This window comes from Rattus norvegicus, chromosome 4 (genome assembly GCF_021556685.1).
Source record: "Rattus norvegicus strain SHRSP/BbbUtx chromosome 4, alternate assembly SHRSP_T2T, whole genome shotgun sequence".
Lineage (NCBI taxonomy): Eukaryota > Metazoa > Chordata > Mammalia > Rodentia > Muridae > Rattus > Rattus norvegicus.
The window spans coordinates 65,216,438-65,240,885 of record NC_141537.1 but is presented as its reverse complement, the minus strand read 5'-3'; the positions used below and the strand labels follow the sequence as shown (position 1 = coordinate 65,240,885).

At 40.4% G+C, this 24,448-nt stretch overlaps 1 long non-coding RNA gene across 1 annotated transcript in view; it reads right to left on the bottom strand.

The window, feature by feature from the left end:
• Nucleotides 1-12,381: 12,381 nt before the first annotated feature.
• LOC147994801 (uncharacterized) overlaps nt 12,382-24,448 on the bottom strand; it is a 340,279-nt gene continuing 328,212 nt past the window's right edge. The window contains exons 3-5 of the long non-coding RNA XR_015686471.1: nt 23,349-23,876; nt 13,733-13,889; nt 12,382-13,220 (exon numbers count right to left, since the gene is read on the bottom strand). This is a non-coding gene — a long non-coding RNA (uncharacterized LOC147994801). The remainder of the gene's footprint in view (nt 13,221-13,732; nt 13,890-23,348; nt 23,877-24,448) is intronic.

The window sequence follows — 24,448 nt, the reverse complement described above, 5'->3', positions numbered from 1 at the left end:
TGCCAGGTACCACAAGAGTAACAGAACTGTGCTGTTTTCTCGGGTTTTGTTTTTTTACTTTTTTTTTTTAATGGAGTGTGCTGGATGTCTCTACAGTTTTGTTCAGATGACTGCAGAACCTGGAAAAGCTGTTGCTGCTGTTGATGCATAACACACTGCTATTATTGGTCTTTTTATATAAATATATATATATATATATATATATATATACAGATAAAAAAATAAATGTTCTAATGATCTCCACTGCTTCATGTGAAAGCAAGTTTTTGCTTTAACTCCTAATTCTTTAGAAATGCTTTTTGCTATGAAGTACTATGTTCCTTTGGTGAGAATTCTTAAATGGGACAGGTTAGTTATTTCCAAGTTAAGAAATAAATAGAGGACAAACTAGGATTATGCTTGTGACCTATAATGTTTAGCAGTACTGGTATTCCTAAGGTAAGTAGCCATTACTTAAGATACACAATGCTTCAGTCAAAGAATAAGATGAAATCTAGGTGGAAGCTTGATCTATACTGGGTATTTTTATAGTCCTAGAAGTAATCATAAATTTTACCCAGTTGTTGGTCCTTAGAAGTATAACAACATTGCGCCTGTTGAACCAATGTCATGACCATTCTAGGAGTGGCAAATGACTGCATAGTTGAATTGAAGGTTCACTTCACAAGATAGTACCCATGCCTGGCACTATTATCAGGGAGTATAGTATGCAGCTAAAGAGTTACATAAACTCTGGAGAAGGATCTAACAGCAATATTCAGCTTAATGGAAAATTGATAATATTTCTACAGAATCTTCATTTCATATCGAGGATGAGTCTATACCTTAATCCTCATGAGGGGGTTTTATTTTCAAAATTTATGGTAATTAACTTATTGGATCACCTCACCAGCATTCAAAATAGTGAGAATAATGGATGTTAGTATGTTCAGCTAAAATTAAATATCTGTATCATGCCTTTCCTTTCAAGAGTCAGGAATCATCATGGAAGAATATTCAGAAGTTATGTAAAAACAGAGGTAACATATGACTCCAAGTCAGGTTTTGTTCAGATAGAATAGGGTACTTCCCCTCAACAATTAGTTTTACCAATATGCAAATAACTTTTCCAAAATCAATCTAGAAAAATCTGAGTGTAGTGGAGGATGTCAGTACAGTTCTCAACTATTTGAACATTTCCTGGTCAAGATGGCCAATTTATGTCCCAACTCTAGTCATAACAGTTCACTACGTAGCACAAATGTTTTTTCTTTCTTCATGAAAACATAAAGTTTGGAGGAAATAGTGGTAGGGATCAGGAAGAGATTGGAAAATTACTAGTATTTGGCCAACAAGTAAAACATATACAAATATAAAATATTCTAAGAAATATTTAAGTATTAAGTGTTCTGAGTGATTCTTGTTAGAAAATAGTCATTAAAATGTGGTATCAGGGAGACACTGCAGCTTCCTTCACTTTCTTACTAATCTGCCTCAAAGATTCTATCATCTTCCACAGGACATCTTGTCATTTTTATGAGATGATGAAAACTAATGCCTTCTTAAAACCTCTAGTGTTTTTGTAAGTGTTGACAAAAACCTTTTGTATATGTTTGTTATTTATCAACTTGATAACATTCACAAGTAATATGGAACCTAAAGCTAACTCTGTCATTTGGATGGTGGCTGAAATTGCAATCGTGTAGAGAAATACAAATCTGTCATATCTCTGTCTACTACAGAGAAATTAACACCAGGATGTTTACTCTTACTAAAAATTTCCAGAACATAAAGATGAAAGGAGATGAATTGGGTCCAAAACTCCTAAAGCATTTTCATAATTTAGAATTTTGGTATTCTACAGATAATAAATATCTAAATGTGCAAAAAAAAAAAAAAAGTAGGGCTAGGGTACAAGCCCACATCCAGCAGTCAGAGGACAGAGTAGGAGGAGAGGAAGTTTCTGTAGTGTGCTTCAGGACGCCCTTGCCTGCAGAAGGAGGCTCTGTTTAAGGAGGCACAGATGGGGAAGAAGACGAAGGAAGAGTGGGACAAGGACAAGAAAGAGAAGAAGTTGGGATAAGGATGGGGGAGGAGAAACAAAAGGGTAAGTCAGGGAACAATGAGTATTTAGTCTGGCTGAGTTTCCCTTGCTGTCTGCCTCAGAAAAGGAAAAGTGAAAGGAAAGATAGACTCCAAGTGGCATTTTCTTATCTCAGTTCTGTCTTAATGTCTGTACTATTCACAGACATCAGACAGGACATTTTACTTTAAGTGGCTCTGCAAGACAGGCTTTAATTTTATTCTATTTATTCAAATTAGAAGAAATAAAATTAGCACCCAAATTTGTTCAGAAGGAAAAAAAAACACATCATGTGAAATTATCAAATGCATTTTCGGAGACTAGAAATTTATTAAATAAACACGGCAAATACTGCTGTACACACTTGTTAATTAAAGGGTCTGTTTTTCTAAGTCAGCTGTCAGTTAATGCTTTCATTCCTTTCCTCCCACAGATATGCTCTACTCACGTTTTAAAGTTCCAACAAACCAAGTACATAAGATTAGCAAACTTGTCACGATGCCAAGATGGGCCAGCAAGATGGCACAGCTGCTTAAGGTGCTTGTGGCCAAGCCTGACAAAGACTCCAACAAGTATTGTCGTCTGACCTCTCAGGTGTAGAACCCCAATAAATAAGTAAATAAATGAAAGGGTGGATACAAGAGTTTTGAATTTCATCTAAAATATTTCTTCATGGGGAGTAGTTTTAACACAAAAGAAGGGAGAGTGAAAGATCTAGAATATAATGCATAATCTAGAAAATGCTACTTTTTCATATCATATTTCATTTCAGAACTTAATGTTTACTTTTCCCCGATATGGACATAGAAAACGATGCCTTCTTTGTCTATGACAACTCTCATTCACTGACTTGTAAGTAGAATAAGGAGATGTCAAGAAGTTATGAAGATGCAAGAGATGCTTACGGACACTTAGAAAAGAGTCTTTGGATGGATCGTGTGTGCATGTGTCTGTGCATCTCTGAAACTGCTGGATGAGAGACAACAGAGTCATGAGCAATGACTGGGAGGAGAAAAAACACAACCAACACAGAGAATGACAGGATGAGTGAGACAGGGAGTCACTGTGTGGGCTTCCAGTCCCATCTAGCGCCTGGACTCACTGATTGAGAGCAAGCAGGTGTTCCCAGGAAATGGACAGTCAACACAGGCAAGGAGAGGCCATTAGTCGACACCCATCTCATCCCTTCAAGCACCACAGAATTGATGATTGGCCAATTTGTCATGGTTTCAGAAAAGCATATATTGTGTACGTGAGAAAGAAGCCTTAGTCCACCCCTTCCCCAGCATTTTACTATCAACTGCAAAGTATTGGCAACCACTTTGCTCCGGAACCAGCTCTTGATCTTAGAATTTTCTCTAAATATGCATTCTAAAAAGTATTTCCAACATTATGTAAATAACACGGTCGCCATACATTGTAAGACAACCCCCTGTACTTTTTCACTGTGTTATATTTCTTAGGAAATCGTACTAAAAAGGTGATGGTATCACACATTGTTTGTGTCTCATTTTGAATTCATTTTAATTGGGAAAAAGGGGAAGTGAGGGGCAATTTCAACTTCAGATGATACATGGACAACTGAAAAGCAGAGTACTCCCTTGTATGCACAGAACAGGCCATTCTTCCCAAGCCTCATCCATGTTTTTATCCTTTTTCTGAGTCATTGACTAATCATGTTTGGTCCAAGTCAGAAAACTAGAGCTCCTCTGGAGGGGCTTTCTGCTCTGTTGGCTGAGTCTTCAGAAGTAAGCTGGTTCAGAGCGGTAACTTGGTTTTTCTCTCAGCCAGTTGCTAGAGTGAAAACACAGTTGTTTACAATGTCTAGGTCCTATAAGATTTCTTAAGAAAAGAAAAGGCATACTTCTAAAGGAACTGAGTTCATTCAAATGGGAAAACTTGCTGCTTGGTAAGTAGGCAGTTACCCCATAGGGGAAATTGAGAGAGGGCTGCCTGGTATAGCATCCGGACTTAAGAATAAGTGAATAGAAAGGTTCACACAGCATCTAAATCTCTTACAAGAAAAAAAGTACCTCAAGTTGAAATTCTTGGCATGTCTCTCTGTTGATTGCTCTGTGAGGTAAGGCAGACGTTGTCACAAGAAAAGAAAGGTATGGGACCAGTGAAAACCAACCACAAAGCTATAGAACAAAGTTTTGCATGGATATCACATCAAAGACCACTAAACAAGAATGTTAGATAAACTGGGAAAACAATCCCAACATGAAAGCCCTAAGTTTTATACCCTTTTATATGCAGCTCATATTTATTTAGGCACCAAAAAGAGAAGGTAGTACAGGGGTGACCCTAGCTGAGATTCTTACCAGAGCGGAGATAGAGACTGAAGTGGCCAGCTCCTGTAGCCAAGCAGGACTTCCAGAGGAGGGAGGGGAACATCGATCTACCCACAAACCCTTCGACCCAAAATTTGTCTTGCCTACAAAATGTGCAGGGATAAAGATGGAGCAGAGTTTGAAGAAACAGCCAATGACTGCACAGTGTGAGACCCACCCCATGTGAGAGAGCCAACACCTGACACTATTAATGACACTCTGCTATGATTGTAGTAGCATAACAGTCTTCTGAGAGGCTTCATCCAGCAGCAGATGGAGGCAGATGCAGAGACCTAAATCAGACAGAGCCCGGGAAGTCTTGTGGAAGGGTGGGGGATAGAAGTGAGCAAGTCAGAGAAGTCAAAGACATCACAAGAAGACCCATGGATTCAACTAACCTGGGACTATGGTGGCTCACAGAGACTGATCCACCAACCAGGGATCTTGTGGGAGCTGGACCTATGGGGGTCCCCAAACAAGTGGAGCAGGGACAGTCTCTGACTCTTTTCCCTGCCATTGGATCCCCTAACCCTTACTCGGACTGCCTGATTGGACCTCGGTGGGGGATGATATGCCTAGACCTGCTGGGACTAGATGCCCCAGGTTGGGTTGGAATCCAAGAGAGACTCTCCTTCTCTACAGAGAAGGGAAGGGGCAATGGGGGTAGGATTTGTAAGAGTGGAACTGAAAAGAGAGAAAGTAGAGGGACTGTGAATGGGATATAAAGTGAATAAAAATAAAATAAAATAAAATAAAAGAGAAGGCAAGTCATATGCCCCCCTAAACACATATCTGGTGATCATGGCAAACCCACTCCAAAGAAAATGCAGAAACTGAGAAGACCCTAACCCTAAGTCTAACCTTAACCCTAACCCTAACCCTAACCCTAACCCTAACCCTAACCCTAACCCTAAGTCTAACCTTAACCCTAACCCTAACCCAAGCATAGCAGAGTATCATATGTAGAACTACCTCTAATGATGGCGTTTGTCCAGAAGTCATTCATCCTATGTTGTTAGGTATACTTTACCATGTTGCCCTCTATTTTAGTCACACCTTTCTCTGTGGAGCAACCTTGAAACCCAGTCCCACATGCCCAAGGGACACATTGATTCAAGAGCCAGAGGACTTGATTTTCCTAAGTACAGCAAGATTTGTGGAGTAGGTTCTTCTGTTTGTTATCAGAGATGAGCCAATGATACCAACAGGCCAGCTAAAAGCTGTCTTGAAATGTGGTTTTCATCTGTTTCTGGTAAGTCACAAATACTAGTTAATTCGGTCTTCCACTGCCTGTGGCCTCTGTGAAAAAAAAAAAAAAAAAAACAGAAGCACGCCCACAACTTACAAAAGCATGGATATAGCTTAAAATAGAAATGCACTACAATTATTTAAACCCCTGGATCCTGTTTGTGGCACAAGCTAGTCACACATCCTATCTGAACTAAATCGCTCCCGCTTCATCCACTTGTAGACTCTTGTGTTGACACCTGATTTATGCTTCATATATATTTTTCCTTGGATCTAGGCCTGAGATTAAATAATCAAGACTAAAGAGACAATCTTACAGTTTTCCAGCCTCTATTGTAAAAGCTGTGAGAATAGAACCAACTGAAAAACTGAGCTCTAATATTTCTGGTCTCATGGCACTACTGTGTCTCAAGGCCCCCATTGAGACTCAGGGTTATGACCATTCTAACACAGGTTAACAAACCGCAATTTCTGTGTTCTAATAACCGTGGTGATGTCTACTAGAAATAAATCTTTGTTTCTTTTTCTTTGCCATGGTCACAGGTGGCATGTCTCGCCCCGGTGCTTTCTCTCAAGTCCTTTGCAATGGAGGTCCATGGCATGAATGAAAGTTATTTATTAGAAAGCAAAATTTTAAAGTATAGACTCTAATTAGGGTAAGCCACCAGGGTCACCCTAAATGACAGGGACAGCTCACTTAAAGATTGCTCAGCAAAGGACTCCTGGGTCTGGATTCAATCAGAGAAGATGCACTTAATCCTCAAGAGACTGGAGGTCCCAGAAACTTTAGAGGTCTGGTGGGGTGGTTGGGGTGGGGACATCTTAGTGGAGATGGGGGTAGAGGGGATAGGGGAAGAGGTATGGGATGTGGAACCTTCGGGGGTGGGGTGGACCAGGAGGGGAATAAAATCTGGAGTGTAAATATAAATACATAAATAAAAAAGATTGTACAATTGTACAGATTCTAATGTTTCTTACTTTTTTTTTCCTTCAACACAGTATGAGTCAAATCTCTCTTTTCAGTTGCTGACTTTCTCATTTCGGTAAAAAATGTACATTAGATGTCAAGGACTATGACTGTGTACACCATCCTCAACCAACAGAATAAACATCACCATTCTCACTATCTGCACTAGGACAATCCCACAGAATGCTAGACAGATGGCACTGTCACCAACCCACCCCTTAGCTAAGGGACATTTGTCAATCCAGTTCTGAAAGACTCCAAGGAATCTTACTCTATGTTCTGCCTAGTGATTATTTAACGTCTCTTGACTGGACACCCACTACAGCCTAGACTCATCTCATAGACTTGGGCAAGCCAGAAAGGCAGAGTGCCAATACAAGCTGCAGAATCTGGGCTACAGGAAATCTTGGGGAGGGGGTGCTCTGTGGATGCCGAGTCACTGTGTGTCTCCTTAGTCATCCCCTCTCTTCTCACTCTATCCATGCCTCTGATAACATCCATGGCCCAGAAAATGGAACAGGAAGGTTTTGAAAGGCAGATAAACAGTCCCTTGTCCTTTAGAATGTTCAAGGAGAAACAGCTACTGAAATTTTATTAAAGCCCATCTTTATGGCAAGTTATACCAGGGGCCATAAAAATGTATCATTTTCTTCAACCCAAAAATTCTACTCCTGGGAATGTGTCCTAGAGAAATAACTCAACAGAAAACAAATAAGTGCACAATGGGGTTTTTTTTTTGTGGCTTTGTCCAAGGAAGCAAAAATTTCAAAGTAATCTAAGTATATTATAAAGAATGTTTAAATAAATTATCTGGAATAATCCAGTGGAATTTTACAGAGCCATAAAATTATAAGTTTACTCCCCTTTCCTGTATTCAGTGAAAATGAATAAAAATGTTGTCTCTTCATTGTGGTACAACCATAAAAATGTCTATGTAGGCAAACAGTAGCATGGCTATACAAAAATAATCATTAGTATTGCAAGGTCACTGGCGATCTCCTCTGTGTTGAAACTCACTTATGGTATCATTACAGATCAACAGCAATGCTGTAGGAAACAGTCTCCTTCAGAGAAAGAAAGTTAACAGAACTTGTCCATGCATTTCCTAAAGCAGCTCATACTTCCCATATGTCAGAATTCCGTGGGAATCAAAGATCTATTCATTGTGAATCTGAAATCTAATGTGCTCGGATCATTTCTCCTCTGGTCTTAGAAAAGACTACAGGTACCTTTCACTGTAGCCTTCTGTAATTTCAGTCTTATCAAAAGTGAAATGCTTATTTTCCCTTCACACATGAAATGTCTCTGAAATTGAGCAGCATTTCCTAACTAATGGCATCACAGAGCACTGAGACGTGGGTAGCAGGCGTGATGAGGTGGTAGTATCTGGATGTACAGAAGCTGAGTCATAGATCTTCCTGTGTTTCTCGCTCTGCTGTACTTACTTACAGTGTTGGATCATTGAAGGATGGACTTCATCACTGCCACTTAAAGACTGCGCCGGCACTCAGCACTAAAGTACCATTGTATAGTCACAGTATCATAGATGCTATGCAATCCAATATAAAACAGTAATGGGAGAAAATGCTTTGCCAGGGAGGAATGTCTACAGTTCCATATCCTTCCTTCTCTAAACGCACCCAATTCGTCTCACTTATGGTTTTTCTTTGGTTATATGAACCCAAAGATAACAAGAGATGAGAGAAAACCAGTGTGAAATGGTATCTTGGTAAAGATAAGATAAAATTTTAAGATCATGGTTTCACTGGTGAGAATTTTTAGTGTCATATAAAATTATAATATCACTTATGAACCAATGTCAGTGTTAAACTTAACAGAAAAACTGGCAGTGCTACTCAGTGACCTGACTCTCCTCCCCTCAACTGCCTTTCCTTTCCTCCATTTGACAAGCATGATTTATATAGTTTGCTGTACTTCGAGGCCAAAGACATTAGGAGTAAATATGGCGTGTACACATCAAGGAATGAGTAAAGCCTACAGAATGTCCTGTGCTTTGTCCATCACGGGGTTCAGTTAGCCAGAAGCCACAGCAGACACCTGAGGGTAAAGAACTGTAGGTATGGATGAAGCCTGCAGTGGCAGGCTAACCATGACAGAGACCCTAGCAAGAAGACACTGAGAATATCTGGTTTGATATGGAGGTCCTTGATCAGACTGACTCATGGCTCCAGCTGCATATATAGCAGAGGATGGCCTGGTTGGGCACCAATGGAAGGAGAAACCCTTGGTCCTGCCAATGTTGGATCCCCAGTGTAGGGGAATGGTGGATGGGGAAGGGAACACCCTTATAAAAGAAGGGGAGGGGGATAGGATAGGGGGCTTATGTCAGGGAAACTGGGAAAGGGAATCACATTTGAAATGTAAATAAAAACATCCAATAAAAAAAGAAAGGAAGGAAGGAAGGAAGGAAGGAGGAGGAGGAGGAGGAGAAGGAGGAGGAGGAGGAGGAGAAGGAGAAGGAGAAGGAGAGGAAGAGGAAGAGGAAGAGGAAGAGGAAGAAGAAGAAGAAGGAGGAGGAGGAGGAGGAGGAGGAGGAGGAGGAGGAGGAGGAGGAGGAGGAGGAGGAGGAGAAACTGAGAATTGAAGGGAAGGCGTGAGGAAATGATGCTATCAGAAGCATTTTTCCAACTGAAATTCACAACATATACCCACGTTTAGACATATTTTATTTTTATTTAAATATTACCAGTTAGGAGAACTTCATAGGCCACTTCCCAGAGCTTGCTGGCATTGTGGTATTGTTGCTTAGTTAACTCTTAGAGTCAATAATAGGCTTATATCTGCCTCCCCGGCAAGGTATCCATAGAGTACATTTACAGTGGATGAGCACTCTCTCATACCATGGCAAAGCTGATGTTCACAGCATAGACTCATATTTTTGTGCATATTCTTGTTTTTGTATATTGTCAGAACGTTGAAAACATTGCTGCCCCAGGTACTTCAGTTCGCTTTGATCTGAAGCCCCTCTCTGTTAACAGCTTACTATTTTTTTTTTTTTTGGTTCTTTTTTTCGGAGCTGGGGACCAAACCCAGGGCCTTGCGCTTCCTAGGTAAGCGCTCTACCAGCTTACTATTTTAAAGATGACTCCTATTCCATTGTCTAGAGTCTGACTTTGATGTTGGTGTCATGAAGACATTGTCCTCTTGTTGACCATCAACCCAATGACCACATTGAAGGGACAAAGAGTGAGGCTGAGGGCCCTCTATGTCTTCACCCCGCATGTGCTTGGTAACAATTGTACTGTGAGGGATGCAGAATACTCCGCCTTCAGGAGACTCTACTCTGGAACCTGATTCCTATGGAACTGTCCCGAAGATGACACTTCTGCAAAAAGTAGAGATGTTCCAGGTGCCCTCATTTTAGCTCAGGCCCATGTACATGCAAAGGTTGTTTGTGAGCAGAATGGGAAAGCAAGAGGCATGCTTTAGCCTTTTACCCTGTGCCCTAATACTCCCTTGCCTCATCACAGGTTTCTGAAGTATGAGACTTAATTACACTGAGCTTGGAGCCCCATGCCACCATTCCTTGAATATGGACCCTTCCTCCCCATCACCTTCCCTCTTCTTAACCTAGTCTTCCTGGAGAGAGAGCTAAGCAAGTTGATCTACACAGGGGTTTATGCTTAAAGTGGGGGCTCTGCTCACACACAAGCGAAGCCAGTGCTCGAATAGCCTGGAATTGACCACAATGAGCCTTTATCATACAGGGAAACATACTTTGCAAAAGCAGCACACCCACGCTTAACAAAGAGCTTGCCTGAATACCTGCTCTCCCTCTCTACCTCAACCTTGATTATTTTTGTCACTCACTGCATGGTAATTCATGTGCTTGTTGTTTTCCTCCCCTAGGTAGAATATACGGTGGAAAACTGGGAGATTAGTATCTGCTGTGTTAACTACTATGACCCAAGTTCTACCGTCAGATAATAACGACACCAGATGAAGAGAATCACTGTTTCACATTTCCAGGCTTTCACACTTGGAAAGCAGCTTACCTGCATGTTGTAGATGCTCAGGTTAGTGGTAACAACTAATCTATCCATATTACAATCGTGGAAAAGATAAGGGATTGGTCTTCATTTTTCTCTAACCTCTTAACATTTCTAAATTTAATCTTAATTTTTATCAATCGGCCGTGGTAAAAAAAAAATTAAAAAATAGCACATGTTGGCTTTGATTAAATATCAAATAATGAAATATTTCTTACAATCACCCAAAAAGGTATAAAATTAGTAAACATCTCATTGTTTCACATACAAATTAACAGGGCAGAACTTGGCAGGGTGGGGCTTGAAATCACAACTTCTTGACCATATCATTTCTTCGAACTTTTTGTTTGGAATCGCCATGTTACTTCTTTGTCTCCTTGTTCTTAATTCTAGCTAGGAAAGAAATAACTCTTCTTTACAATTTTTCACAGGATATGCCATATGGTATTTTCTGGTTTTTTACTTATTTTTTGTTTTTTGGAGTTTGTTTTGTTTTGTTTGGGTTTTTTTTTTTTTTGGTGTTTCTTTGTTTTATTCCTCTCTCATATATTGTATCTCAGCTGTGGTTTCCCTTCCCTCCTTTCCCCTCAGTCTCCCACCACCACCTCCTCTCTCCCACAGATTTACTGGTCCCTCTCATTTCCCTTCAGAAAAGAGTAGACCTCCTAGGGATATCAACCAAACATGGCATAACAAATTGCAATAAGGCTAGGCATATACCCTCATCTCAAAACTGTTCAAGGCAACCCAGTATGAGGAAAGAGTCTCAAAAGCAGATAAAAAAAAGTTAGAGATAGCCCAAACTCCCATTATTAGGAACCCCAAAGAATACCAAACTGTACAACATCACATACATGCAAATGACCTAGGTCCTCTGCAGGTCAACCTTATATAGGCTCCCTAAGTGTTGGTTCAGTCTCAATGAGCCACTGTAAGCCCTGCTTAGTTGATTCTGCAGGTCTTGTTCTTGTGCTATCCTTGACCCCTCTAGCTGCTACAGTACTTCCTCCCCTTCTTCAGTGGGATTTTCCAAGCTCCACCAAATGTTTGACTGTGGGTCTCTACATCTTCTCCTATCAGTTACTGGATAAACCTTCTCTGATGATTATTATGCTAGGCTCTGGTCGATGAATATAACAGAATATGATAAGGAATCATTTCATCGACTTTCTTTTTGCCAGTTATGTTTGATTCTATCCTAGGTCTCTGGGCTATCCAACCTTTGGTTCCTGGCCCTCCAGGCAATATCAAGGATAGGCTCCATCTCATAGTGTGGGTCTCAAGTTGGACCAGTCATTGGTTGGCCACTCTCACAAGTTCTGTGTCACCTTTACCCCAGCATATCTTTCAGGCAGAGCAAATTATAGGACGAATCCCTCTACTAGAAGCATTGCCTCCTTACAGAAGATGTCTGGTTGAGGTTCTGTATCCCTCATTACTAGGGGTCTCTACTATGGTCACACTCAGAGAGTCTAGGGAATTTCCATTGCACTAGGTTTTTACCTTGCCCCCAAAGTGTTCCCCAATTGCAGTTGTTTCTCCCAGTACTCTCTCCTTCCCCCCACCCCACACCTAATCCCTCCTGTTCCTATCCCCGCTTACTCCTAATCTACCTGAGAAATCTATTTCCCTTTCCCAGGAAGATTCGTGCATTCCCCTCGCCCCCGCTTGAGCCCTCCTTGTTTCTCATCCTCTCTAGGTCTGTGGATTGCGGTAAGTTAGTCCTTTACAACTAATATCCACTTATAATTAAGTACGTACCGTATTTGTCTTTCTGGGGCTAGGTCACCTCACTCAGGATGATTTTTTTCTAGTTCCATCCTTATGCCTGAAATTTTCATGATGTCATTTCTTAACCGCTGAGTGGTGCCCCATTGTGTATGCATAGTATTTCCAACATGTTCATCTTCTATCTTCAGCTCTCACCTCTCATTTTATTACACATAATAGAATTGTCTTTTTATGGGGGAAATAGGAGGTGTGGTGCATGCGCACTGTGTGTAGATGTATACGGGGGGCCAGAAGAGAACCTCAGATGCCATTTGTTAAGTGCCATCCTTTGAAGCCAGGTGTCTTGCTGAAATAAAACTAAGCTGGCTAACTAACGAGCCCCAAGAATCGATCTCCCCCTCCTGCAGCACCCAGAACTCAACACATGCCACTGCACCAGGTTGTTCTTCCTAACCTGGGTTCTCAGGATTGATCTTGGCTTTATGAACTGAGCCATCTTCCCAGCCCATTATTTTTGACAGCAGTGAGGAAACCATGCTGGAGGGAAAGCAAATGTGAAAGTTCTGGGCAGAAGCTGGGGCTGTTTCAATAGGAAGTAGGACTGCCCTGGAGCTGGGACATAGTTCAAGAGAACTTAGTTTATTTAGTCATGATCACAGATGAGCAGATAATTCAGTCACACAGTTGTCTGCAGCAACCTGTCCCTTCAGTGTGTCCCTGGTCAGTAGCAGATGTTCTCTGTCTGTCTTGATTTTGTATATGTCCTTCCACTCTCGTGGTCATGGTCCTCAGTGCTTCCAACTCAGCCACTTCTTCCATTTTAAAGTCACCTTCGTAATCACAAGTGGTGGCTCATCCTGATGGCCCTACTGCTTAAAAGGAAGAGGCAAAAAGATCACAAGTTCAAGGCCAGCCTGGCCTACATGGTGAGACTCCAAAACAGTCATACAGATAAAGGTCAAGTACACTTGAGGTGACAGTCACAGAAGGATCAAATGTATACCTGGATTTTTACTCTATAATTGAGGTTACTCAAAGGATGATCATTTTGTGAATTGAATTGTTAGAACTTGTTTAAGGCTTGCTCTGAATATCACTTATCTTAAGAGCTTTAGAAAGGTAACAATCACTGACTCCTGAGTGGTTTTTTCCAGGAACAAATTTCTGATCCAAAGCTCTGTTGCCAGGTGAACATAAGCATTTATTTTATCGTGGCTGCTGATCAGGACAGAATGCCAGTGTAGACACTGCACCCAGTCTTGGCTACTGGGAACACAGCAGTAGGTTTCCACCTCAAGGACCATTACACAGGACAGCTTCTAGGTTCAATTTTACTAACAATGTAGTAGATTAGAAAATGTCACAGTCTCTTGATATTTACCTCAGTATTTCCATGCTCTGGTAATTCTGTTCTTAAATAAAACTGTTTAAGCATTTGCCATGTGTCGGTGTCATGACACAGAGTATAAACTTGGAAACCCCATTTGCCTGATGGTGTTTAACCTGTTCCTTCCGGTGGAAATGATGGGCTTTATTTCCTGCAGAAAATGGCAGACAGAGCTGAGAAACACAACTGAGAGTCACTTAGCAAATGAGAAGTTGCTGCACCATAAACACACATGAAGCAATGGGTCTTGTCTGTGCCATATATAGAACATTGTTCCGTTGGTACATGGCCTTTGTTTCTCAAAATAAGACTGTGCTGTTCATCACACTTAAGGAATAACGTCACTCCTCAGTGATGCACAGTTGAACTTAGCAGGGGAAAGAGAGGAAGGACCAGAGAGAGGGGCATAGAAAGACAGAAGGAAGAAGACAGGAATGGAAGGAAAGAGGGAGATGGGTCAGGGGAAAGAATTTCCCAAACAAAGGGATACTCTGAGCTTCCAGGATTTGCACTCTATAGTTGCCCAATAGAGTGACTTCCTGTCATAGTACATAATTTTATAAAAGTCTGGGGGCAATGACTTTAAGTTCTATCTCTTTTTACTCTGACTTCCTTTTTTTCAACTCTGCTCCCATGTGGAGTAAACAGTGTTGCAATCGTGAACCATCTTAGTTTTTAACTCAGAAATGGAATTATGTGCACACTGAGAGGGGCCTTAATAGGATATGTCCATGCAACTTCCAGTCTTTTCTGCTAGCTTATGACTTGCCATTCCAGCGTAGAAATGATTTACAGAAATCCTCCCACAGCCCACTGCTCCAGCTTGCCCAGTGTCATCATCCTCTGAGCTGCACAGCCAAAATGTACACCGTGACATCCAGAAGTTGAGGGATTCTCAGGCACCAATTATGTGGGCCAGAAAGCAGAAGCAAGAGACAAAGCACAGGAAGCCAAAGCCAACTCCTGTTCTTCAGTGGGATTCTGTTTACATACAAGCATGATCAAACTGAAACGTGCTTATCTCAGGGCTGTGCTTAGCTATGCAAATGCATCCTTATCTCGCTCCCATTCATGAGAGTCCTTGTGGAATTTATCACACATCACAAGCCATAGTTGTCCTATGGTTCTTATATCCTGAAATATTAGATTAGAGTCTATTTTAGAATATTTAATAGAGATTGCCCAAATAAAGCCTAGTGGTTGTAGATAGAATAGCTCACAATACTGTACCAGCACAGTAAAATATAATGAAGAAAGGAATGTAAATATCCATTAGCAAGTAACTGGGGTATAAGATTAATTTGACTACAAATGCTTTCAGCTGAACAAAACATGACTGCATTTTAAACTAGGTAGCACTGTTCTTGTTTATGCTTTAATCTCAGGTTCATTTTATATTTTGCAGAATTAATGTTAGTTCAACACTGAAATGTGGTAATAGGAAAAATGCAAAATGTAAATAGAAAAATAATATTGGCAGAGCTGGGCATGGTGGTGCATATCTTTAACGTGAGTACTTGGAAAGCGGAGTAGATAGGTTTTGGTATATTTGAAGCCAGAATAGTCCACATAGTGAGGTTAAGGCTAGGCAGGGCTACATAGTAGGACCATGTCTCAAAAACAAACAAAACAGGAAACAGAATGGTTGAATTTTCATATCACTAAAATTCTTTTTATGTTCTGTTATTCTTTAATTATTATTGACGTGTGTGTGTGTGCGTGTGTGTGTGTATGTGCGTGTGTGTGTGTGTGTGTGTGTGACATGTTGAGTTCATTTATTGATGTTCATATGTATATGTATTTAGGAGTGACCATTTGGGATTGGTAATAAATAAGGAGACTCTTCCCTGGTAAAGAATGGAATCTTCCTCTCTCAGAGGCAGGAAAACCTAGTGTAGCCACTTCTGTCACCAGTATGATCCCTAACTGCATGGTGGATATTCAACCTTATACCCACTGATAAGTGTGGCTCTCACCTCTCATCATTGAATCTTCTTTTAACAGCAAAGAACATTACAGGAAACCATAACTGGTCAAAATGTACAGAACAACTGGTTGTGGGGTGTCCAGATCTAGCAAGCCGATCTACAACAGAACTCCCACTCCTTTGGCTCAGGGAACATCATGGATGGTGGTCAGAAAGATTATAAGAACTTGAGCCCCATGATGCCTGTTGTGAGATGGTGTCTTCTATATATGACAGGGAAGCAGCACCCATGAAATCTCAATATGTCGCCAAAGAAGACTTGAAAAAATAACATCACCAAAATTCTTATATTACCGTGGGAGCTGAAGCTTGAACATAAGTATCATTAGCTTGAAAAAAATTGATATTATACCACCACTTTGCCAAATAATAATGTTAAAATTCAAAGTAAGTACAGAAGTCTAGCAAAGAAAAATGTCAATGTCTAATGTAAGTGACAGCTTAGCTGTTTGAGTGCTTGGCTGAGATTTTGGTTTTTGTTATCTTTTGGTTTGGTTTGGTTTGAGGTGCTGAGCATTGCACCAAACTCTTCAAGTTGGCTAGAATAGCACTCTACCACGGAGGTGTCTTCTAGATCCCAAATCTTTAGGGGTGCTATCAAATCAAATACTGTTTCAGAATAGATGCTACCTAAGAACACTTAATAGATAAGGAATCTACCAACCTGCCCCAGAGAAGCTTCTGTTTGCAGTAGATGATGATCAATACAGAGATTCACTACTGGACCAGGGGCAGAGAGTAAGAGTCTAGAGAATATACTACTTGACATTCAAGTTAATATAGTACTTGAAGTTCTAGCTAGAGCAATAAGACCAATAAAGGAAATTGGAAAGGAAAAATTAAAGTATCATTATTTCCACATGATATGAGAGTATAATAAGCACCCCCTAAAATTATACCAGGGAACTCCCATAGCTGATAAACACATTCAGTGAGGTAGATGATTACAAGATTAACTAATGAAGAAAAAAAAGTACCCCTCCTATATTCAAAGAACAAACAGGCTGAAAAAGAAATCAGGAGAACAACACCCTTCACAATAGCTACAAATAATATAAAATATTTTGGGATAACTCTAACCAAACAAGAGAAAAACCAGTATGACAAGAACATCAAGTCTCTGAAGAAGAAACTGAAGAAGAAATCAGAAGAGAGAAAGAACTCTCACACTTACGAATTGGTTAGACTACCAGAGTAAAAATGGTCCTCTTACCAAAAGCAATTTACAGATTCAACACAGTCCCCATCAAAATTCCCACACAATTCTTTACAAACCCTGAAAGGACAATACTTAACTTCATATAGGAAAAAAAGCCAGGATGGCTAAAATAATCCTGTTAAACAAAAGAACTCCCAGAGGTATCACCATCACTGATTTCAAGCTGTGCCATAGAGCAATAGTAATAAAAACTGAATGGTATTGGTATAAAGACACACAGGTTGATCAATGGAATTGAATGGAAGCTGAAGATGTAAATCCAAGCACCTGACTTTTGATAAAGAAACGAGAATTATGTACAGGAAAAAAATCTTCAACAAATGGTGCTAGTCCAGCATGGATGCCAGCATGTAGAAGAATGAAATAGATCTTAAGCTCACCATAAAACCACATACACTAAGCCTGACAGAAGAGCAAGTGGGGTCTATGCTTGAATAGATTGGCACAGGACACAACTTCCTGAACAGAAACCAATATCACAGACACTAAGGTCAAAGACTAATGAATGGGACCTAATGCAACCGAAAAGTTTCTGTAAGGCAAAGGATACCATCAACAGGACAAAATGGCACCCTGCAGAATAGAAAAAGGATCTTTATTAATCCAACACCTGATCAAGGGATAATTTACAAAATATATAAATAACTCAAGAAACTGGGCATCAAGAAAAAAATAATCCATTTTAAGATGAGGTACTGATCTAAACAGAGATTTTCAACAGAGGAATCTCAAACAGCCAATAAACACTTAAAGAAATGTTCAACATCCTTAGCCATCAGGGAAATGCAAATCGAAATGACTCTCTGAGATCCATCTTGCACCTATCAGAAGGGCAAAGATCAAAAACTCAACTGGCAGCATATACCGGTGAGAATGTAAGGCAAGGGAAACACTCCTCCATCACTGGTGGGAGTGCAAATCTGTACAGATACTTCGAAAATAAATATGTTGGTTTCTTAGGAAATTAGAAATTGATCTACCTCAAGACCCAGCTCTACCACTCCTGGGCATATACGCAAAAGATGCTCCACCTTATGACAAGGACACTTGCTCAGCTCTGCTCATGGCAGATTTATTCATAATAGTCCGAAAATGGAAACAACCTAAATGCCCCTCAACAAAGAATGGGGGGAATGTGGTACATGTACACAGTAGAGTATTGTTCTGTTGTTTAAAAAAAAACATGAAATTTGCAGGCAAGTGGACGAAACTAGGAAAACTCACTCTGAGTGAGGTAATCCAGACCTAGAAAGACCAAGGTGGTATGTATTCACTATAAGTGGATATTAGATGCAAAGCTAAGGATAATCATGCTATAATCTACAGATTCAGAGAAGCCAAGTAACAAGGATGGCTCAAGGGGAGGATGCATCAGTACCACTGGAAAGGAGAAATAGAATAGATTTTACGGGTGCACTGGAGGCAGGTGGAGGTGGGAGCAGGAAGGCTCGATCAGGTGGGGTAGTGGATTGAGGGGGAAAGTATTGGGAGAAACAACTGGAATTGGATTGCATTTCAAGGGTGAGGTAGAACCCTAGTGCAAGGCTTCCTGAAACCTATGAGAGTAACCCTAGTGAAGTCTCCTAGTAAGGAGGATATGGAGCCTGAAGCAGCCAGCCTCTGTAATCAGGCAAGGCTCCTAGTGAAGGAATTGTGACACCATCCCAGCCACAAAATCTTCAACCTACAACTTGTCCTGTCTGCAAGATATGTTGGAACAAAGGCAACACAGAACTTGTGGAATTGGCCAATCAAGGACTGGTCCCCATTTGAGACTCACACCATGAGAGGGAGTTCATCCATCCTTGACACTGCCTGGAGGGCCAGGAACCAGAGGCTGGGTAACCCAGAGACTTGAGATAGAACTAAACATGACTAGAAAAATGAAATTATTCATAATGATACTTTGCTATATTAATAGACTAGACCCTAGCATAATCACCGTCAGAGAGGCTTCATCCAGCAACTGATAGAAACCGATGCAGAGACCCACAGCCAAACATTAGGGACAGCTTGAAAAATCCTGCGAAAGATTGGGAGGAAGAATTATAGAATCCAGCAGGGTCAAGAACAATATAAGCAAACCCACAGAATCAACTAAGCAGGGCTCACAGAAGATGAAGCAACCATCATGGAGCCTCCATAGGTCTGACCTAAACCCTCTGAGTATGTGCTATGGTTGTGTAGCTTGGTGTTCTTGTGGGATTCCTAACAATGGGAGCAGGGGCTGTCTCTAACACCTTTGTCTGATTTGGATATCCTTTTCCTCCTACTGGGTTCCCTCATCCAGCCTTAGTATGAGGGTGGTGCCTAGTCTTTTTGTAGCTTGGTATGCTATATTTGGTTAATATCCCTGTGAGGCCTGTCCTTGTCTGAAAGAAAAATGGAAGAAAAGTGGATTTGGAGAAGAGGGGAGTTGGGAGGGAGAGACTGGGAGGAGAGGAGGAAAACAGCAGCCAGGATGTAATATATAAAAGGAAAGGAAGGAGGAGCAGGAAGAGGAGGGGAAGGAGGAGGAGGAGGAGACTACAGACTATTCAGCCCTAAATAAAACACATATTCTGCACTCATTTCTCCAAAGGTTTCTGAATCATGGCAGAAAAGGAAGAAGACAGAATTTAAGATCCAGAGGCAGTGGATGACTGCTAACAATCAGTGTCTTCTGGATACAGCAGGGCAGATTATGAGCTCACACCAATTGTAACACCATGAAAAAAGACCTGTGCAAGCTTAAACAAGACCACAGAGATAGGAATACAGCACGAAATTCCACCTCAACCCAAGGAGCTATTGACAGTTTGTGGCTGCAGAGAAAGGCTCAGTTTCCTCGACAATGTTAGTTTGATATAAATTGACCATGCTCCAGTGGAAGAGCTCACATCGAAAAAGATTTGAACAGCATAAACTGGCCTTAATGGGTATAAATAGGATGCAATGTTAAGTGGAAAGAGAAAAGAGGGTGAACCTAGGAAGAGCTGAGGGAAGGAGAATGAATATGATTAAAATATACTGTAAAAAATTCTTAAAGTATTTCTAATTTACATATAAAACAAAGTTTAATATTTTCTATGTTTTGACAAAAGTCCTAAACATTTGCATGGCATTACAAATGAAGGGGTAGATAAAATCAAATAAATATTTCTAAATGATCAAAGGCCATGATCGATAAAAGGTCATTGTCTGTTATCATTATATAAAATTATAAATTAAAATGTTTTTCATTTGAATATGCAAAGAGAGTGTAACTGAAAATGCAGTAATTGCAGAAATCCATCAAGAGGATAATTAATAAAACTGTTTTTAAGGTTTATGATGATTTTAAATCTACCTAATTAATTGCATAACTTTTTGTTTCTCATTTCAAATAATCATTTTATGCATAAGCATGTGCAACATTCTCTTTATTAAAGAAATTTCCAGACACCTCCAAAATGGCAGGCCCAACATAACCTAGAATTGCTCATTAACTATCATTTTACAAACTTTAGAGAATTGATTAATCCAAACAGGTTGACCAGTTGATTATTCAAGAATATTTACAAATGGATTCAAGTATGGGTTGAGTGAATTTCATCAAAATGGATTAGCTTTTCTATGGCCAAACAATATCAATATGTTTAAACAACTTCTTAACTTGAAGAAAGCTACTAAGGATAAATATTTGTCTTTATTTTGGAATTATCAAGTGCTATATCTTGGGAAAGAGTCCATAATATGATTTTTATTGTACATCCAATTTTTAAACTTATATTTTGAAATATAAATAAGAATTACTCAAGTTAATAAAAATATTAAAAAAACTTTATATTTATAAAGTTAATTACATTAAATATTATTCAATAGCTACAAAAGACAGTTTCACAATGGAAAACTTCTAGTCCTATTCATGATTATGTTCATAACCAAGATGATATGATCTCAATCTTTGCTTGCAGTCCACAGCCCTGATACAGTCAATGGTTTAATGGAAGGATCTGAAGATCTTTCTTGTCATTATAAGCTTTCTATGCTTGGAATAATTCTGCTGACTGGGAGAAGTTCTAATAACACTCTACACTTCACACTACCAACCACAGACCCCTTTCTGTGCAGCATTTGTAGACTTGGAAGGTCATTCCTAAAGACTCCACCTTGTTCTTAACTTGGCTCTGATTCTTAGGTAAAAACAGTTTGCATATGTCCTTTGTTATATCTGCTCTCTCCTCCACCATAAGAAGAAACAAAGTAGTGGCAGGAGAAAAAAATCCTAAAACAATTCAGGGATGAAAAGAGAATAGATGGGGTGGAACTCTTAGATTAAGGTTAAAGGTTCCCGTGTTAACACCCTCCTTCAGTATTTACAGTCATTAGAAAGAAAGACGTGCATCCCACCTGCAAGAAGTGATCTTAATCGCAGAGAGCTATTAAAAGAAATGACAGCTCAGCAACCTTGTGGTACTCCTTCCATTTTTCATTGTGTTGATGAGCAATTGAAATGACTGTAATTAAAAGAATGCTGTAATTCTATATTTAGTAGATCTGTTTGCTGTCACAATGTAGTATACATGGCAGTAAAAAGTAACCTGGCAAATGCAGTAGCACAAACAGAGAGCAGATGGTGCTGCTGTGGTACCATTCTGTGGGCATGCAGAACCTCTGAAAAACATAGGCTATTCCCAGCAAAGACTGGAAATGCCGTTATATAATGCAAAGTTTCCAACTGCTATGAATTCCACAGGTGACAGGTGTATCCTTAGCCCAACAACTACTTGTCCCTAACTTGATGATAAAGTCGTATTGACTATGCATAGGCAACGAGACTTGAACCTTAGTGGCAGTCATCTGTGAGCACCCAAACCCAGAGGGATGGTAATGGAAAAGTGGCCTGGGTGCCATTTCAAAGATACCTCAATGCTGTGGTTTGGATATGGTTTGGGGATGTCCGCTAATGGCATATGCATTGGATGACTGGTCCCCAATGGGACAGTGTTGTAGATGATAGAACCATTGACAGGTAGAGATGGGAAGAAGACAGATCATTTGGGAACCTTGACTTCCAGAAAGGATTAAATTCTCATTGGATCTCAGAGAGGTACCCAGCTATTTCTTTTCTGTGCTCTGGCTTGAACATGTCTCAGCACATGATTAATTCTATATATGCTATTACCACTGTAAGGCCACCAAAAGGCTTGTCCCAGAGGTAGAATCAATAGTGTTGAGGCATCTTGAAGTTTCAGCCTCCGAACTATAAAACAAATATACCTCTTCTCCTTATAAATCACTTAGACTAAAGTGTTTCATCATAGCTGTGGAACAGATGAGTACATTCAGATGAGTATCAGAATCTGAGACTCTAGCAGTCCACTACTTGCCATTCAAAATTTACAGAGAAAAATGGTCCTGGGCACTGCAAAGCAGACTGGCCAATCTAACCTGAGATCCTAGACCTGGGCCTGGGAGACAACTTCTGTTTTAAACACCTTTGCTCCAGGCAAGTAAACCTCTAAACCATCCAGCGCGGATGTTCATTTCCTTCTCCCCTCCATCTACAGAAAAGAACGGGGAATTGGTGCAGCTAAAATGACTCGTGTAACAAGACATACATCAAAAGGAAGAAAATATCCCCAAGTAAAAATGAGGGACCCTGTTCCAGGGAAGACTGTGTAAGGCCACACTCCATTCCCATCAGTGATCAACATTACAGCATGCCAACTCATGTCACAACACACATCAATCAGTGTCAACTGGGCCTTCTTCTGTTCCCAATAAAGAAAGAGACAGTCATAGCCTGACAGCTATCCATCACGAACCCTATTTTCCTGTTTGAGCAAGACAGGGAGAAATGGTGACCAAAGCATCCTTGGGGTGTAATCCATCTTTCCTTTATTTTGTCCTTGAAGAAGACATTCCGTATTACTTCACAGTTTTCAAGTCCAAAGATCCAAATAATAGATGCTATTAATACACAATCTTAATGAATATTATTACATCCAGTCCCAGTTTCTTAGATTTTCTGTAGATAGGTTCCTATTACCCAAAGAGAAATTTTGAAAATTCTTGAAGACTAGCAGACATAGTGTCAGGAATACCAGCTAATATACATTCAGCTGGATAAAAATTGAATACACCAGACCATAATTCACACTTTACTAGGATTGAATAGAAAAAAATCTACTTTTTAAATAAAATCCATATATTGAATAGAAAGTAAATGAAATCTTATATGTATAACCCTGGGAAAATGAATAATGGTCACCAAAATCTGTCTGCATATCTTTTCGGGACTTTTCAGACTAGCTCTCTGCAAAACCAATAAGAAATGCCCAGCAACCCCAACAGTATTGGATGCCAAAAACAAGAATATAAGTAGAACCTACCCAAAAAATCTGCCTTCACATAATTCAGCACCAGTATGATGATCTTACCTAAAATATGTTCAAGGAAATGTCTTGCTCTCCTTGAGACGCCTTTAATCAAGAAACTGCTGATTGCGGTGCATTAAGCCTCGTCTGGGCCTGGAGGACTCCTATGCATTGGTTACAATTTGAGCATGAAATCCCCCACACGGGCTCCTCTACTCAACTCTTGCTTCCATCTGGAAGATTCTATTTAGGAGATTTTTCAACCTTTGGGGAGCGAGGCTTAGCTGGAGGAAGTAAGTCACGAAGGATGTATATTTTGCTCCAGTCAGATGGAGACAGACGTCTCCAGGAGATGAGCAGCTCCGGCCACGGTGTTCCACCTCCTCTTGGGCCCAAAACTAATGGAGCCAAGGGCCACGCACTGGAACGTTTGAAATTGTGAGCTAAGGAAATTCCTTCTCCCCTGTAAGCACTTTTTTCCCTCTGATAGTGTGGAACAGCAACTCAGTCTAACTAACACAGTAACCTTGGCTTGACTGGGTGTCTTCAGAGTCTCACTGACACCGCCATCACTTCAGTTCATGAAGCACCCTGGAAGACAATTAGGAGTTAGTTCCTTATGGCCAAAACTCAAAGAAGAAATAGAGAGTAGTTGACTAAATTGGAAAAGTGGCTTTCCACTGGGTTCCTGTGAGTTTCTGAGTTGAGTGTGTTTTGGATTCCACCTTAAAGTGAGAAGAGGCAACATCCATGCTGTAGTATCTAACATCATATGACTACAAAACACTTCATCGTTCACTTCGGTTAGCTTTTATTTTTATTTATCAGTTACTTCAAGGAAAACAACATGGGGCTTAACTCTTAGGGTTGTAGCCATCGGTGCCCCACTGATGGTCCTGCTTTCCCTAAAAGCATGACCTATACGCTAACTCCATTCCAGTAGATTTATTTCAGAACCGATGGTGTGGCTGGTGCAATTGCATCCCAGGCTGCACACAGAACCCAGCACCAGCGCAGTGCACCGAGCCATTACACCATGTCCCTGGGTAACTATTTTTAATCAAATCCTGCCTTACATCTTTTCATTGTCTTCAAAGCTTCTTCTCGGTATCTTAGAACTGCAGACTTTTCCCTAAATCCCACTGCCCACCTGAGGAAAGGGA